The following is a 13,328-nucleotide window of genomic DNA, read 5'->3' as shown; positions in this document are numbered from 1 at the left end:
GGTGAGTGAAGGTACTACCACGTCTCACACAGGTGAGTGAAGGTACTACCACGTCTCACACAGGTGAGTGAAGGTACTACCACGTCTCACACAGGTGAGTGAAGGTACTACCACGTCTCACACAGGTGAGTGAAGGTACTACCACGTCTCACACAGGTGAGTGAAGGTACTACGACGTCTCACACAGGTGAATGAAGGTATTAACGCGTCACTTACAGGTGGATGAAGTCACCACGCGTGAAACAGGTTTTTTGTGTAAGTGATTGCATGCGCATTTGCATTATATACACAGCCAGTTTGTGTGCACAACCAAAATACGCTGATGAAAAAGCCGTTTAATGCAGGGCAGCATGTGGTTCTTGTAACACCCGATTGTTAGCGGTTTGCTATATAACTGCTGCACAAGTAGGTCATTCATTTATACTACTCACACTTTGCTAGGGATAAACAATTTTCACAACTTTACTTCAACGTAGATTCATAATTTGAAATTGTATCCCTTTAAAACTGGATAAATAATAATATGGTAACCCCTCTTTAGGCAAAGAGTCACTTAAATCTAACCTTATGCACTTGATACATGAATAACCATCAAAATGGTTTTCATGGCACCAATCAACCAGTTTGCAAGTCATGGAACGAGTCAGTGACAAGTACACAACACCTGTCAATAGCAGGTATGGTTTCCACCAGTTTGAATGACATACCGAAACCTAGGATCCATGTCTACAATAAGTTCATATTTTTTAATCAAATTTGACCCCACATCATAGTTTGAATAAATGCGTTAATTAGAATTACGTCTGAAAAATAAACACGACAAAACCTTTTCCAAACTCCTAAGACACCTTTGAGGTGAATTGCCATGTCTTCGGAATTTACAGTCAAACAGAAGCTGATAAGAAATGAATGTTCATGTTGAAAGTTGTGTAATACCAAATACTTTGATGAAATTTGATGATGTTGAGTACTTGATGTCGAGTGTGAAAGTGATGTATATGTTCATGCACTGGAACACCTGGCCGCTGAATTGATCGTCAATATGTGCCTGTTTGCATATAACCAAGATGATAAATCTTGCTTGACATGGCATTACATGCGAAATAGATTTTCAACGAGAACAGTATTGATAGCCACATATCACATTCTCGACTGGGGTAATAGTGTTAAGATAGGTTGATTATGTTATGTATATTTCAAAGAAAACCCCTCTGTATCTTTGACAACATCACGAAACGTGAATGTTTATATTTTTGTTGGTATGTAACCATGACCTTCTGCCAAATGCTCTGTTAAATTCTTTTTGCGCCTGTCATGAAAAGGTAAATTGTCAAGGTTGTCATTACCCTTACTGAAAGCAGTTTTGAAGTGTGTGTCATGTAACTGTGCACAGCTTCTCTGTGTGTGGGGTCCAGTTTTATGAATGTTTTGGTCATTGTGTGTGTCAGTGTGTGTGTGTGTGTGTGTGTGTGTGTCTGTGTGTGTCTGTGCGTGTGTGTGTGTGTGTCTGTGTGTGTCTGTGTAATGGTTAAAGTGTTCGGTCGTCACGCCGAAGACCCGGGTTCGACTCCCAAAATGGGTACAATGTGTGAAGCCCATTTCTGGTGTCCCCCGCAGTGATATTGCTGGATTATTGCTAAAAGCGACGTAAAAATAAACTCACTCACTCTCTCACTTATCTCTAGGTCAGTTGTTCGGTATTTTAGTGGGACAGTTTCTCTCAGTTTCTAAGGCAAAGTTGTCGTTCCTGGCATGGAGCTATAGTTCTATTATATAATCGATTTCTTCAGTGAAAGGTAATTTTATGATGGTTCCTCCTCTGCATGACACAAATATTATTGTCGTTAGAGAATATCCTCCATGGACTGAATCCACATAGAATCCCGATATAGATTGTTTGGGAGTATGTGGTCCTGTACATAGAGCTCAGGTCACAAATCAGTTGAAGTTAAGCAACGTTAGGCGCGGAGAGTCCTTGGATGGGTGACCGTGTTTGGCAGTTTGACTCCTGAGAGTTTCTAGGACTTCAGTCCTGTCCCACATTGAAGCACATGTGATACATGTGGTCTCACCTTAGGCAAGTGAGTTTGTTCAAAATTGACTCTGTTCACCCAGCAGAAAATGGGTACCCGGTTGAATAAGTGATGTGACCATAACCTTCTAGAGCCTAACAGGCAGCTTGAGTTATCCTGCGTAATAATGTGTTATCGCTTTGAGCATGCACAAGTGCGTGAAAACAGGCGCTTTATAAATGGCCTTTTTATTATTTTTAATTATTGTTTAGGAAATATGTCAGCGCATGCTTTGATAATGTCAAAGGTCATGAGAAATGATCTCACTGGAACGTTTCTGGTCATACTCTCTCAAAATGTATTATGCATTTATCATCAAACTGATTATATATATTATGCCTCCTTTAGGATGTGACACTGCTTTGGATAGACCTTGGTCAACAGAAGTCAAAGGTTAAGGTCAGTGTTTTCATTATTTTAGTAATCCATGGTTATAGCATTGTCAGTTTCTGAGTGTGGTGGGGTAGCCTTGTGGTTAAAGCGTTCGCTCGTCACGCCAAAGATCCGGGTTCAATTCCCCACATGGTTACAATGTGTAAAGCCTATTTCTGGTGTCCCCCGCCGGGATAATGCTGGAATATTGTTAAAAGCGGCGTAAAACCATACTCACTCACTTACTGACTATGTGCCATCCTTCCCCAACGACGCGTGGATTGTCTAGCCCACACACCCCATTCACAGACCACTGTCATATATTCTGGTATTTTGCCGAGCGCGTTAAGCAACAAATAGATAAACAAACAAAGCGACCTCCATTACCATCAAAGAGAGTGAACCGAAGGTTTTATCTTCCACAGATTCCCTTGTCACACGAGGATGAACACGTATCTATTATTAACTGTAACCTTTACTGCAGTGTACACTCGCGTGTATTTCATTGAATTTTAAATAACGACACACACACTGTCAACTCTGACATTTTTGGGTCGTACGCGTAGATTGATTTATTGACTTGCCAGCATTCGAAATAAAGATTTTTTTTCAAATTAACTGGGATTATTGTATTCATAAATACATAATGACCATCTGTTCAAGGCTAGTTCTAACGACAGAACGATTTGTTCTATTTCTGTTGGTAGTGGAAATAATTACAGGTTGTCTTGTATGCCGCGACCAATGATTAAGTTACACATGTCAATAGAGGATGCCGGAGAGGAACACACTAATGGAGAACTGGCTTATCGAGTTCCGTCTCTTTGTTCCTTACATATACGACTTTTCAGTACACATGCTTGTATCTTTGTAAGGTTACCCGCAATGTTCCAGGTTAGAATTGGTCTTCAGTGACCCATGCTTCTCGCAAGAAGCGACTAACGGGATAGGGTGGTCAGGCTCGCTGATCCCAATTGCGTAGATCGATGTTCATGCTGTTGATCACTGGATTCTCTGGTCCAGAATTGATTATTTACAGACCACCGCCATATAGCTGGAATATTGCCGAGTGCGGTGTAAAACTAAACTCACTCACCCACTTTATAATTTAAAGGTACAGGTGTATGCAACGAAATGTCGAACTGGAACAATAAGGACTGTTGATAATTTATGTGTGTGTGTGTGCGCGCGTGCGTACGTGCGCGCGCGTGTGTGTTGATGATTTATATGGAGAAGCATGTACAATGTGAATGACACCCCCCCTCCCCCTCATAGTTTATGTACAAAGTAAGTGACCCCCTGCATGTCATTTACAAAAGTAACCAGTGACCACCTCCCTAGTACATGTGTATAGAATTTATGACACCCTCCCCTCCCCCAGAACAATGTGGGTGACACCCCCCACAACCCCTTTAAAATCATCAACACCCCTTCCTAGTATTAAATTATGAACCGTCCCAAAAGACGTCGGTACCCATAAGTGATCTCTGTGTTTATTAAAACTCAAGTTTTGGAGACGTCACGGTCCAGTATGGAGAAGCACTTGGTGTACTTCTTCTACTTCTTCCATGACACTCTAGTTTAACATGACCTTTCAGACAAAAACGTTTCGGATGAAAACATTGATCTATCGATGGCCTACGTATCGATGCATGAAACAATGGCTGATGATGAGTCATCAGATATTTACGTCAATATCAGCACAACAGCTTATTAAACATAATTAAATCTATTCAGAACACCCACCCACACTATTTTAACAACTATTTCAGCAGATAGGGACAGTGCAATGTAAAGAAAGTAGGTCGTGTTTTATAAAACTATGTATTTTGAATATAAAAGCAGTTCCTGATAATATAGCTTAATATTTTGTACTGTTTGTCACTAAATACCACCCCTTATCAGCACATTTTAAGATACTCGCTGACTTTTTTGACACGTAACACGCTGACCTTGCGCAGATCGATGCTCATGATGTTGATCACTGGATTATCTGGTCAAGACTGTATTATTTCCAAACCGCCGCTGGAAAATTGCGGAGTGTGGCGTTAAACAGCAAACTAAATGTATGTACAAGTCACTATAACAGATTCAGGAAATTAGCGACTGCCACACGCCCCCGCTATCTCACACACGCCCCGCTATCTCACACACGCCCCCGCTATCACACACACATGTCCCCGCTATCTCACACACACACCCGCTATCTCACACATGTCCCCGCTATCTCACACATGTACCCGCTATCTCACACACGCCCCCGCTATCTCACAAGTGTCCACGCTATCTCACACATGTCCCCGCTATCTCACACATGTCCCCGCTATCTCACACACGCCCCCCGCTATCTCACAAATGTCCCCGCTATCTCACGCATGCCTCCGCTATCTCACACACGCCCCCGCTATCTCACACACGCCCCCGCTATCTCACACATGTCCCCGCTATCTCACACGCATCTTACACACGCCCCCGCTATCTCACACACGCCCCCGCTATCACACACGCCCCCGCTATCTCACACGCCCCGCCCCACGCCCCCGCTATCTCACACATGTCCCCGCTATCTCACACACGCCCCGCTATCTCACGCCCCCGCTATCTCACACACGCCCCCGCTATCTCACACACGCCCCCGCTATCTCACACATGTCAACATTTTAATGACCTAGCTTATATGGGAATGACAAACAAATACCAGCATGGTTATTTAGCCAAATAGGTATCCGTGGTAACCGGGAATTGGTGCTAACCATTATATCAATTTACCAAGGAATTCCTGGGGTAAGAAAGGTAAAAGCTTCAGCGGTCGCCTACGTGTGCAACAGAGACGCATCTGTACGTTTACGTGAACATCCCGCTGCGACTTCACCGACAGGAAGACAGATATGTAGTCTCCAGCCGTGTACTACAGCCAGTAATGGAACCATAATATCTGGAATTGTTAGAATGCATTGGAGACATCAGGTGCCAATTATACAACCCATCCTTTCATGGGGATGTTCTATTTTCTCGTCGAAAAATGGTTCTCATATTAATAAATCAAGTCTTCACGTGTAGTTGTCTGGCATGTGTGAATTTCAGTAATAACGCTTCAGTAGTAGAGATTGTTTTGTTTCGAATAGTATCAAGGATTTAAGGTTTCTTCGCCTTTCTGGAACTCTTACAAATTTTGGGAAAAGGCTGAGGGATGGTTTACGCCGCGTTTGCTATATTCTGTCAGTATCACCAAAAATGGGCCTCATACATTGTATACATATAGGAATCGAACCCGGTCCTTCGGCGTGACACGCGAACGCTTAACCCACTAGATCACTCAGTGGCCCCAGAGTGCAGATATATGATGATAAGTTATACAAGTACTTTTGGGAAAGAGGATACGCGCAACAAAATATACATATCTATTGTTTATTCTGGTTTGTTAAATATTCCACTTATATTACGGCGGTCTGTATATAATGGCGTCTGGACTACTTAATACGCTGTTGTAAGTCATACTGAACCTTTCTCGCATAAACAGCTGCATTTTCATCGAACAAGAATGTTGTGTGTGTGTGAAGTACGAGAATAAAGAACGGTCGCTGTTTCCCCGGCATTAAGGTGAAGCGTCCGTAATATACCATCTGCCACACTGGCATCACCGTCAAGCGAGAGGTATTGTGATACACCAATTTTTGTCGAAAACGATTCTGTGCTCCCATACCTGTTTTCAAATATCGCTTTCTCGTCTCGTGTCATCCCTGTCTTGGCTACCACGACGTGTTTTCTATTCTGGGAGAACATTCGTGACCAACTCGTCCTGCTTATTCCAGGACAAACGAAACAGCGGGTTACGGGAAGGGCTAACGCTTAGTCTCTGAATAAATAATTTTGATTGTAACAAATAATCCCATTTAAATTGAAAAGGAGCCCCTGTGGTTCCGGGACTTTGAGACAGTGAGTGAGTGAGTGAGTGAGTTGGGTTTTCGCCGCTTTTAGCAATATTCCAGCAATATCACGGCGGGGGACACCAGAAATGGGCTTCACACACTGTACCCATGTGGGGAATCGAACCCGGGCCTTCGGCATGACGAAGAAACGCTTTAACCACTAGGCTACTCCACCGCCCCCTCTGAGACAGACTAGGAATGGTCGAATGGGGACGAGTACTGAGCTGAAAGATTGAAATGCTCATTTAGATGGTCTGATCTCTTTTTATCAAAGGTTGATGTTTTGCCTCAAGTATGTGCAATGCTTGTCCTCGGTCCTATATTGTAGAGGGGCGGTGGGGTAGCCTAATGGTTAAAGCGTTGGCTCGTCACGCCGAAGACCCGGGTTCGAATCCCCACATGGGCACAATGTGTGAAGCCCGTTTCTGGTGTCCCCCGCCGTGATGTTGCTGGAATATTGCTAAAAGCGGCGTAAAACCAAACTCAGTCAGTCAGTCAGTCCTATATTGTAGAAGTATCCGATAACGAAATCAGTTGCAGTGTGTTTAAAGATATCGGTAATTAGGGCGTAAAACCAGAGGATTGTTCCGTTAGTTCATATCTCTAGGAGACACCTCCGCATTCGGCGTTCTTCCGTGTAGATATGTTCACAAACCCTTTTGTCAATTATTCGTTGGTTTACTCACACACAAAAAAATCAAAAAACATTTGTGTAGGTGGTAGACAAAAAGAAGTAAATTTCAGCATCCAATATACAATAAGCCTTTTCAGTTAGATATGTTAATATGTTCACATCTGTCACCATTTTGCGGAGTTAATTAAGGAGTGATGTCACTCATTCTCGACGAATGAAACCATACATATTGTAATCCCGAGCGCAAACCACAGAATTTGGCCTTTCCGGACAAGGTCGTGTGGTCGTCACGTCTGTAAGTGAGGAGTTAAGTTTTACGCCGCACTCAGCAATATTCCAGTTATATGGCGGCGGTCTGTAAATAATCGAGTCTGGACCAGACAATTCCAGTGATCAACAGCATGAGCATCGATCTGCGCAATTGGGAACCAATGACGTGTCAACTAAGTCAGCGAGCCTGACCACCCGATCCCGTTTGTCGCCTCTGACGACAAGCATGGGTAACTGAAGATCAATATTCTAACACGGATCTTCACGGGTCGTCACGTCTATAAACATAGGACGTCATATATATAAAATAAATAGTAATGCCCTCCTTATATGCCCAGAAGAAATGTGACTCTAGCAACACGTGACAATGAACAGATGACACACTGTTTTAAAGTTGTGTTCTGGTCAACACAAGGATTGCGAGAACATGTGATCCTAGTCAGCTGGTAGATGTCAAAGCTTGGCAAGAACCCTTAAAGTTGTGTTATGGTCAACACAAGGATTGCGAGAACATGTGATCCTAGTCAGCTGGTAGATGTCAAAGCATGGCCGGAACCCTTAAAGTTGTGTTCTGGTCAACACAAGGATTACGAGAACATGTGATCCTAGTCAGCTGGTAGATGTCAAAGCTTGGCTGGAACCCTTAAAGTTGTGTTATGGTCAACACAAGGATTACGAGAACATGTGATCCTAGTCAGCTGGTAGATGTCAAAGCATGGCCGGAACCCTTAAAGTTGTGTTTTGGTCAACACAGGAATTACAAGAACGGGTGACCGTAGTCAAATGGTGGTTGGCGAACCATGTCTAAAGGCCTTAATCGGGTGTTATAGTTCTTGGCCTATGTCAAGGTATACAAGTTGTACTAAGTGGTTTGTGCGAACCAGACAGCGTGTCTCATTGTATTCCCATTAACTGCTAGATACACTTATACAATCTGAGTGAGACAAAGAAAATGGGTTCGGAATTGCTTGGTTCAAACGCCTGCAAATCTACCTATACATTGTCCCTATTCAGAAGTATTTATCGTCAATGTCTGTGGGTGGGAAGGTCAACACGCGGTGTCATCATTTCTATATTAACTGATTGACAACACCTTTGATCTCTTTGAACAAAGACAAAATGTCTTATAGATTGTCAACATCAGACATTCCAATATCTGTCACAACCCTTGCAAACGCCTTAACGTTTTATAACGTGCATAAACAGGTGTGTTATGATCCTCCGCTCGCTTCTTACGCTAATGTATATATAAACACGTTTCCATAATCGTAAGAAATCTCTACATTGTACAATTACGACAATGTCATAAGCGTTAATGTCGTAGAACCAGTCAATACACCGCCCCGTCTGTACACGACACAACTAAAACCAGACGTAAACTGTGCTGTGACACCGGGCAACTGACAATGGCTGTTTTCAATCAGTTCTTATCGGTATGCATTGATTGCCAGAGGTCTGCCACCTTTTCACAACTGACGACAAACAGCTTTCAAAGACGCCGCACTGTGACGGCAGGTATGGGAAGTTGGAGGTCGGATATGTTCCACGGAGAGTTGTAGATGTTCACGTTGTAGCTATCGATGTCGGGCGGAAGGTAGGTATTCGACATGTGTTCACTCAGTCGTACGGCTTCGCTATGATCGATAGGAGAGTATTGTTTATGCTGTGGGGCGATTTAGTTATACTCCATCACAAAAACGTTACCATCGATGGCGTTTAAGTATGACGTTCCTTCACACACTAAAACTGCTCATTAAATTCGTGTTAAGTATGCCCTAGGAAGATCCATCCCATTTAACGCGATCACACTCAACATACGATACACTATGATTACAAGAACGGGTGACCGTAGTCAGCTGGTAGATGTCAAAGCATGGCAAGAACCCTTAAAGTTGTGTTCTGGTCAACACAGGAATTACAAGAATGGGTGACCGTAGTCAGCTGGTAGATGTCAAAGCATGACAAGAACCCATAAAGTTGTGTTCTGGTCAACACAGGAATTACAAGAATGGGTGACCGTAGTCAGCTGGTAGATGTCAAAGCATGACAAGAACCCATAAAGTTGTGTTCTGGTCAACACAGGAATTACAAGAACGGGTGACCGTAGTCAGCTGGTAGATGTCAAAGCATGACAAGAACCCATAAAGTTGTGTTATGGTCAACACAAGGATTACAAGAACGGGTGACCGTAGTCAGCTGGTAGATGTCAAAGCATGGCAAGAACCCTTAAAGTTGTGTTCTGGTCAACACAGGAATTACAAGAATGGGTGACCGTAGTCAGCTGGTAGATGTCAAAGCATGACAAGAACCCATAATGTTGTGTTCTGGTCAACACAGGAATTACAAGAACGGGTGACCGTAGTCAGCTGGTAGATGTCAAAGCATGACAAGAACCCATAAAGTTGTGTTATGGTCAACACAAGGATTACAAGAACGGGTGACCGTAGTCAGCTGGTAGATGTCAAAGCATGACAAGAACCCATAAAGTTGTGTTATGGTCAACACAAGGAATACAAGAACGGGTGACCGTAGTCAGCTGGTAGATGTCAAAGCATGACAAGAACCCATAAAGATGTGTTATGGTCAACACAGGGATTGCAAGAATGGGTGACCGTAGTCAGCTGGTAGATGTCAAAGCATGACAAGAACCCATAAAGTTGTGTTATGGTCAACACAGGGATTACAAGAACGGGTGACCGTAGTCAGCTGGTAGATGTCAAAGCATGACAAGAACCCATAAAGTTGTGTTATGGTCAACACAGGGATTACAAGAATGGGTGACCGTAGTCAGCTGGTAGATGTCAAAGCATGACAAGAACCCATAAAGTTGTGTTATGGTCAACACAGGGATTACAAGAATGGGTGACCGTAGTCAGCTGGTAGATGTCAAAGCATGACAAGAACCCATAAAGTTGTGTTATGGTCAACACAGGGATTACAAGAATGGGTGACCGTAGTCAGCTGGTAGATGTCAAAGCATGACAAGAACCCATAAAGTTGTGTTATGGTCAACACAGGGAATACAAGAACGGGTGACCGTAGTCAAATGGTGGTTGGCGAACCATGTCTAAAGGACTTGATGGGGTGTTATAGTTCTTGGCCTATGTCAAGGTACACAAGTTGTACTAAGTGGTTTGTGCGAACCAGACAGCGTGTCTCATTGTATTCCCATTAACTGCTAGATACACTTATACAATCTGAGTGAGACAAAGAAAATGGGTTTGGAATTGCTTGGTTCAAACGCCTGCAAATCTACCTATACATTGTCCCTATTCAGCAGTATTTATCGTCAATGTCTGTGGGTGGGAAGGTCAACACGCGGTGTCATCATTTCTATATTAACTGATTGACAACACCTTTGATCTCTTTGAACAAAGACAAAATGTCTTATAGATTGTCAACATCAGACATTCCAATATCTGTCACAACCCTTGCAAACGCCTTAACGTTTCATAACGTGCATAAACAGGTGTGTTATGATCCTCCGCTCGCTTCTTACGCTAATGTATATATAAACACGTTTCCATAATCGTAAGAAATCTCTACATTGTACAATTACGACAATGTCATAAGCGTTAATGTCGTAGAACCAGTCAATACACCGCCCCGTCTGTACACGACACAACTAAAACCAGACGAAAACTGTGCTGTGACACCGGGCAACTGACAATGGCTGTTTTCAATCAGTTCTTATCGGTATGCATTGATTGCCAGAGGTCTGCCACCTTTTCACAACTGACGACAAACAGCTTTCAAAGACGCCGCACTGTGACGGCAGGTATGGGAAGTTGGAGGTCGGATATGTTCCACGGAGTGTTGTAGATGTTCACGTTGTAGCTATCGATGTCGGGCGGAAGGTAGGTATTCGACGTGTGTTCACTCAGTCGTACGGCTTTGCTATGATCGATAGGAGAGTATTGTTTATGCTGTGGGGCGATTTGGTTATACTCCATCACAAAAACGTTACCATCGACGGCGTTTAAGTATGACGTTCCTTCACACACTAAAACTGCTCATTAAATTCGTGTTAAGTATGCCCTAGGAAGATCCATCCCATTTAACGCGATCACACTCAACATACGATACACTATTGATATTCTAGTAATGTACGTTAATGTGTTTAAACAATGGCTATTTGTGTCAACATTCCACACAAGAATATTTGAGTCGGTTTGGTTGATATGCCGTGTTTAGGGCTATTCAACTACAACTGGCAACCGCCCTCAACTTAGTATACTATGCAAGGTAATTCATCCGAAGGAATTTGTGAATTTATCCATGTGCTATATTACGTATTGATATTTGCAGTAACATGACTGGCGGTAGGTGTACTGTGTCACGACTGGATATGTGTGTTAGAGACGCCAGGCCATTGTGTCTATAGACCGGGGAACATCTGGTAATGTAACTGTTAGAAAAAACTTGTAACATGACGATATGTACACTCTCCCACAACCTCGATCTCTCTCCCTCTTTCTCTTCCACCCTTTCTCTCTCTTACTTCCCTTTCTCTCTCCCTCCCTCTCTCTTTCCTTCTCTCTCCCCCTCTCACTCTCTCATTCTATCTCACCCCTCCTCGCTCTCTATTCCACTGCCTCTCTCTCTCTCTCTCTCTCTCTCTCTCTCTCTCTCTCTCTCTCTCTCTCTCTCTCTCTCTCTCTCTCTCTCTCTCTCTCTCTCTCTCTCTCTCTCTCTCTCTCTCTCTCTCTCTCTCTCTCTCTCTCTCTCTCTTACGTATAATGTACGTATAATGCCCCCAGGCACATAAACAAGGATTTACGTCTACTCAATACACTCGACGTCATGTCACAGGGTACTTTGTGGGCTATTCCTGTCAAGGCGTTGTACACAAATGACCATGACTTGTATACTGTCTACTGCGTCCTTTTATTGGAAAACCCCGCCATGATACCGCTGGAACATTGCTAAAAGCGGCGTAAAACCATACTCACTCTCGCAGGAGTGCCGCCAAAGCTAAAGAAATCGTTTTTAGTGTCATATTCGTTTTTACCCAAACAGAGTATTCCAGCTGATTCTTTAATGTACATGTATATGTTTCTTCACTAATATAACAGTTGTTAACCCTAACCTAAAATAATTAAAGCTTTGACATGCTGCTTTAATGGTAGCTTCAGTTATTTTCCAAGTTATGAGAGACTTTCAAACAAAATATACAAATCGAAACTTGGCATACTTTCTAGAAATATACACACAATATATCGCAAAGTCAGAGATACTGAATATTGGGGGATTAAATTGAAATTGTGTGCTCAGTTTTCAAAACAAACAAATCAAGATCTCTAACGTTTTTGTTAAGGATATATTGTGTCAAATTGCTAACTAAAAGGCAAATGCAAGTATATTGTATTTTCTGTCGCTGAAAATGCCTGTTAAATGTGTTAATGTCCAATAAACAATCACTCATTCCTGCAATAGTTTGTAAAAAGTAAGATTCGATGGCTGGCAAATGTTTGTGTAAATATGATAGATTCAGTGACGACTCCAGTAAGAAATGGCACCCACATGGCCGCTATTGATGTTTGAAGTGTAGTAAATGTGTGCCCACAAAACACATTGATTTACAAAGATACTATGCCCACAAGCCGTGGTGTATTATGACGATTTTTTGTGAAATTTTACAATTTACAATTTAACCAACACATTTAAAGTATTTTGAATGCTGACGTAATATTACGAAATATTACGATCTTTTCAATGAGAAAACAAACATGCAATAACATCAACTAAAAGGTATGCACTTTTTACCTCTCAGTATTTATTAAGTACAACTGGGTTTATATTCTGAAAAACCTCGTTAAGAATCATGAATATTTTTAAAAATAATACTTTCGCGAAATTCTGTGTTCTGTGTTCTCCACGAAACAAAACAAAACAACAACAACAACCCCAACCCCAACACCCCCAAAAACAACAACAAAACAAACAAACAAACAAAAAACCACCACCACCAACAAAACAAAACAAACAATAACAAAACAACAACAAAACAACATTCCCCAGATATATTCAAGATTCCTATTTTTTGTTCAA

General features: G+C 42.4%; 1 protein-coding gene across 2 annotated transcripts in view; it reads left to right on the top strand.

The window, feature by feature from the left end:
* Nucleotides 1-2,420: 2,420 nt before the first annotated feature.
* Nucleotides 2,421-13,328, top strand: part of LOC124289156 — a 120,316-nt gene continuing 109,408 nt past the window's right edge. The window contains exon 1 of one of the 2 annotated variants that reach the window (XM_046725766.1): nt 2,421-2,471. The gene's annotated coding sequence lies outside the window, so the exon portion shown is untranslated. Of the gene's footprint in view, nt 2,472-10,922; nt 11,135-13,328 lie in introns of those variants that run through there. The other variant, XM_046725765.1, reaches the window with a different exon arrangement.

Source organism: Haliotis rubra, unplaced genomic scaffold (genome assembly GCF_003918875.1).
Source record: "Haliotis rubra isolate DU_JTF1 unplaced genomic scaffold, ASM391887v1 Scf434, whole genome shotgun sequence".
Taxonomy (NCBI): domain Eukaryota; kingdom Metazoa; phylum Mollusca; class Gastropoda; order Lepetellida; family Haliotidae; genus Haliotis; species Haliotis rubra.
Note: the sequence above shows the minus strand (reverse complement) of the source record. Positions and strands in the feature narration are given on the sequence as shown.